This window comes from Amphibalanus amphitrite, unplaced genomic scaffold, assembly GCF_019059575.1.
Source record: "Amphibalanus amphitrite isolate SeventyFive unplaced genomic scaffold, NRLGWU_Aamphi_draft 000286F_arrow, whole genome shotgun sequence".
In the NCBI taxonomy this organism is placed as follows: domain Eukaryota; kingdom Metazoa; phylum Arthropoda; class Thecostraca; order Balanomorpha; family Balanidae; genus Amphibalanus; species Amphibalanus amphitrite.
This window is the reverse complement of record NW_024881781.1, coordinates 276,218-282,217: the sequence shown is the minus strand read 5'-3', so window position 1 is coordinate 282,217 and position 6,000 is coordinate 276,218.

Genomic DNA, 6,000 nt, shown 5'->3' with positions numbered 1-6,000 from the left:
CATATTTTTAGGATCCATGTGAATTCTTGGTTCATTCTCTATCGATCGGCAAAAGTTGCGTTAAGATTGGTTCAGAAATCTGGCCGTGATAAACAGTCTAAAATGTATCTGCAATTTGCCCGTTTTTACCCCCCTCTACCCCCCTATTAATATTTTTTTAATTTTTTGTTTTTTAGAAATGTAGATCACGTTGAGCGAAATCGAATGCCGTTTGAATTTTGAAAATCGGCCCGTTAGATCTCGAGATATCAGGGGGGGGGGGGTCGTAAACAGCCCCCCTGCCACTAACCCGCGCCCCGTTGCACAGTGGGCGATCCGGCCTGTGTAGCCTCGCGAAACCTATCGGCATTCATAACATCCATGTTTTTGAAGCTAGAACCACAATATTTAGGAGCAACCTTCTTGAATATCCAATGAGCATATGTTTTAAATAAGGACTATCTCTTTTAGGATTTGTGCTCTGTGGTGAGCTTGCAATTTGCCTAATTGCCGCTCGAACAACGCATGAATACTTTTGAGGGTAGGTCGAAATTCATGACGATATGAGCTGGGTAGGACATTGAAATGGTATGTACCTCCGTAGAAAATTGCTTCCAAACCAACTTTTTATTCAAACGATTATGCCCTACCAATTTATACATATCATGAAACAGCGTCCGGCAATGAAACGGGCCTCGCCCGGCAAGGCCCCATTTCATAACGTGACCCAAGCAGCGGGTTTGGTTTTTGGTAAATAACTTCGCAAAAAATAGCCGCAGAACCACGATTTTGACATCGTCGTGTTCGCCTTGCTCAGGCGCGTCGAATGGTATACCTACTTTTTGTTCAGGTGAGGCCACCGTAAGGTGTTGACCTCGAGTCAAGGTCAGGTCAGAGGTCTTCAAATCACGAAGTTGGTCGAAGGAGGTCATATCGCATATCATTCGATTCGGCAGGTCTTCCGGAGTCCATTGGTGACCTTGTCGACTCTCTAGCTCAATTTGATCGGGAGTTATTGACGAAAAACTCGTATGACCCTAGTGACGTCATAAATGACGTCATGCGAGGTCAACAATGCAAAAATGCAGCATCAGATGTTGCAAGGTGTGCATGAAGTAACGATTCCATGTACTTGAGACAATTGAATATCATTCCTGGCGCCAAAATAACAGTTTTCATATTTCCCCATTGACTTATAGGTGAGGTCACGTGACCAACCTGACTTTATGTGACATTTAGGAAAAATCTGAGATATAAAGGTTGTAAGAACTGTAAAGGACAATAAGTCCTGCAAGTCTCACCTCCCTGTTAAAGTTACTCTGGCACTGAGAGCGTTGTAAGGTTGCGACATCTGAGGATCGTGCAGAGGTTCATTTATGACGTCATAGGTCAGTGACCTGACCTGACTTGAAAGCACGGTTGGTGTCACAAGATCCAGCGTGCATCAAAGGTCAGGTATGCCAAGTTGCAGTTCTCTATTGCCTGGGTGTTTTGAGCTATCGCGAAAACACCCTTTGTGGCATTTACCACTTGTGGTCAAGTGCACCAAGCCACGGCCAACTCTTAGAAGAAAAAGGTGTCTGGATGCCAGGGCTGCAAGTGGCTGCAAATTTTCACCGGCTCCCCTAATAGATAGTGTCTTAGTGCATGCGGTACAGCATTATTTTCAGTTCATCCTCGTAAAACTTTTTTTGCTGGGCTTGGTTAATTCAGTGAACGTAATGTTCAGTGGTAGGAAAAAAAATATAAAAAGTTAACTTAATTATAAGACATATTGAACTGATTTTGTCTACTTGCTTTCTATGGCGGCATCGTCTAAACACCTAAATTTCACTTTCCATGCAAAATGGTTGCTCAACACCTAGCAATTTCATCGTTCCGCAAAATATTCAAAGAGCGTAAAAATCGGCTGTGATTATCCCCCTTATGAAGTGTTACGGAACGCTGTCTTTAACGATACTTTTGTCGACGAGAAAATGTCTCCTGAGCCATGCAAATGCACTAATCGTAATCTTTGATGAATTTTCTGTCGACTAGTATGCGTTGTTTTCCAATTTTCGGAAAAAAGTGTCTTTGAGGTTTCGCGAGGCTAGACCGGCCCGATCGCCTACCGTGCACTGGGGGGGGGGGCTATTTATAGCCCCCCCCTCCCGTTTTTCTGCAATAACTTCCAAACCACTTGATGTATCGACGCCAAACTTTCAGTACCTTCGGCTGCATCTATTTGACACCTTGTGTCAAAATTTGAATTTCGTAGCTACCATAGGTCGGCCGGAAATGACGTCAGAGTGACGTCATGTTCGGCCGATTTCGACGCAAAACATTGAACCACGGCAATCGCTCCCAAGAGCTCAGTTTTTAAGCTAGATCCAATTTCTTTGCATGAAAGGACTTATAATTGACTGCGCTATCAAACTGCTATCTCGGATTTTCAAAATTTTGAAAATTTCGAAAATTTTATTTAATAATATTCAAAATTTATATTTTTATATTTTTTCAAAAAGTTTTTGGCTTTTCGATAAAACCGGTATATATGTGACAGAACGCATACTTATGACTAACTCTAGCAAGTTTTAGCTGAATATCTTCAAAAATGGCCAAGTTATACGCATTATTGCAAAAAATTTCACAATTATTAATTTTTCAAATCAATTTTTCAGTACGTATTTGACATCGTACCCCAATATAAATAGCACCATCGTGTTCCTGAGCTCAAACTGCATCCAATAGGCACCTTTTTGTTGAAAATTTTCAACTTCAAAATTTGACCTTTTTTGACCTGAAAGTGACCTGACCTAAGCTAAATTCGACTCAAAATGACCTCGAATGACACAGACGACATCAGATTAGAAATCTATGGCCTAAATGGACCATAAAACATGTGTCACATGACCGACACATGATATAATATTTCCGTGACCTGTGATGACCTGACCCGGGCTGACCCTGACCTGAAAATCAAAGTACAAGTTTGGTACCCCCAAGGTATCTAGAGCATCTGTTCACGACTGTGTAAAGCAAAAATGAGCCTGATCTGACTCGTAAGACGGCGGCCAGAGCCCAAAATGTGAACAAGCCAAAATGCTAATAATTTTTACTTTGACCAGACCTGTGACGTCATCGGTGACCTCGAGGTCAATGAAATTAGGTTTCGCTCGACAGTTTTTCCGGGGCTATCAGACGCCGTTTGAATATTGACGATCGGCCCAGTAGTTTCGGAGTTAGGAGGGGGGCTATGGATAGCCCCCCCCCCCCCCCCCAGTAGGGCGTGTTATACGCAGACCCCAGTGGGGCGCGGGCTAATAGGGGTAGTCAGGAGCCTGCCACTAATAGGGTTGAGACCAGAAAATTACTCGTATGTGTAAACGCAGAAATCGAGGGGAACTTTTTTGGCAGGACTCTGATGTCATGTGACTGGATCGACCCGCCGGGAGTGGGCTGAGCTGTGTCCGGAAATGCTCGAAAGAAAGTGTTCTGCCACTGAACCTATAGGGTACTGTGAGCGGTGCACAAAGTGTGGAATATGGATATACTTACGAGCATGCATGCATGTGAATGCATCTGATTTCACCTACCATTGGACGTAGACTTAGCATTATGGAACTACAATGCAAGCCTATTCGCTATCCAGGCACGGGTCGGGCCACCCCACTTAATTACGAGCGAGCGAGCGCAGCGAGCGAAGCGAACTCTTTTCAATATAACGGAAAAATCTCAGTATGAGCGGCCCGGCCCGGCCCGGCCTGTAACGCTTTTGAGAGGCTTATATCTCAGCAACCGCTGGACCGATTGGCCTGCGGTCTTTTTTGTTGGGTAGCCCCATCCCTTCTACCCCGTAATTGACTACTTTTGATGCATCTCAGTGACCGTCGTGGCACGTGCCACGTGAAAAGTCAAGGGTGTTCAAGCTGTTTTGCAAAAGTAGTGATTTTGAAAGGCTCATATCTCAGCAGCCGCTCGGGCGATTGTCTTGCGGTAATTTTTGTAGGGTAGCTGCATCCCTTCTACCAAAAATAGAATACTCTCGATGCATGTGGGTCACCCCCAGTGCACGTGCAAAATACAACAATAAGAGGTGTCGAATTTGTTCCCATTTCAATAACTCGGTAATTACTGGGGCGATTTCGCTGAAACTTGGCATGCAGGTAGGCATCCACCAGGCAATGCATTCCCATGTGTTGCGGTTAGGGTGCTACTGCACGTGCGCACGTGCGGGGGGCGCTCCCGGATCTCGAGAACGGCTGGGCCGATTGCACTCAAATTTGGTACACGGTTGGGGACCAGTTAGTAGGGTGCCGTGCAAAAGTCAGTTTGGACCCCGTTTGCACGTGCGCACGTGCAGAATGCCGCTTCCAGATCTCAGGAACGGCTGGGCCGATTGCGTTCAAATTTGGCACACCGCTAGCGACCGGTTAGAAGGGTGCTTTGCACAAGCCCGTTGGAAGTACCCTCTCGCCCTTCCACACGTGCGGGGCTCACTATCTCGCTCGCTCGTTCTTCGCCCAAAAGGCGTTTTACTGGTATATAGTAAACCGCGAGTAGGTAGAACCGCGATAGGTCGAGCCGATAGGCGAGACGTTTAAAAGATTTTTCTACCTACGAGCAACTTTTATTTCGCTTGTATCGCACCGAAGGGTATCGAAGCATCTGATAACTGCCGCGCTCAGCTGTTGACTCATAGGTCGGAATCTCTCCAGTTTTTTTTTTATAAATTGCAAAACACGTCTCTTATGACATAGCAATCTAACTTTTATGGCTTTTCAGATTGAAGATAAGCAATAAGTTATTATTTCTTCTGATTTTTTTTTCATTTCTGACTCTCGTCCGAAATCAACATCGAGATTCCCTAACAGCTACGGCACATGCAAGATATCGTGGACTCTTATGGGCTGTTTGGCCCTCACCACTCCATCCAGTCTCAGCCCTGTCCATGCATTAATCCCATTTCCCTTACCTCGTCATATGGCTGACAGTCGGCCGGCGCCCGGTAGCCGCAGTGCCGGACGGGGTGTCCTCAGGCGGGGCGCTGAGCTCTCACCGGTCCGTCGGAGGGTGTCGGGCCGGGGTGGTGTCTCGACCGGACCTCGGCGAACAGTGCGCCGCGCCGGCTACCACCGCCGGCGCTGCCGGTCCTCTATTTATCGGTCACCCCGGCGACACAGTAACACGGCAGGCGGACGCCGCGACATGAGCTCATGGTCAATGGGGAAGCCGAGTGGACGAGGGGGCGGCGACAGCTCGTCATAGTCGATATTTGGGGATTGTTCCGACAGCGACGGTAGTCACATGGGCAATGGGCAATGAACTTGTCAACTTTAATGCAATAAAGTAGGTATCAAAAAGTTGGGAATGAATTAAAAAACATGTGTTGCTTTGAATGTCAATATTTTATTTCTCAACGAAACCTTACGTCATGGAAGTTTGTTTACAGTCGATTATTGTAGTCGTTAATAAACGATTATGATCGTGGCGTGTAGGTACTTATTCGATAATCATCAACGTGATAACTTTTACGGGTAGCACGGCATGGCAAACGGCATAGCCGCCCGACACAGCGAAAGGGACATGCATCAGAATCCCTTGCTTAGGCTTCCACTTGCCCCACGCTAGGTCAGGTCACGTGACCCATAGCCGCCGGCCGTGCCCACCGATCACAGCGGCCAATCAACGGCCGTCATAGGCAATGCAAGCCATGTGGGGGGCAGCGGGCGGCGAATGCAATTTCTAGACCTCCAGTGACGTGTAGATTAGGACATTAGCGTCGCCACGGGGGGGGGGGGGCAAGCGGGGCAGCTTGCCCCCCCCAACCTTGGACCGGGCACCCCCTGAGATCGATACAGATCCGATGAGATTTTGGAGTCGGGAAAAATGGGGGTACCTTCCTGGGAATGCCTGTGAGGTCAGACTCGGTTGGAGCGTGCAGTTTAAACCAGAGTCAGAGTCGCAGTCGCCAAAATCTTCAAGACTCCGACTCCTGACTCCAGACCCGGTAATGTCAATGCTGTGATTCATTCCATGTTC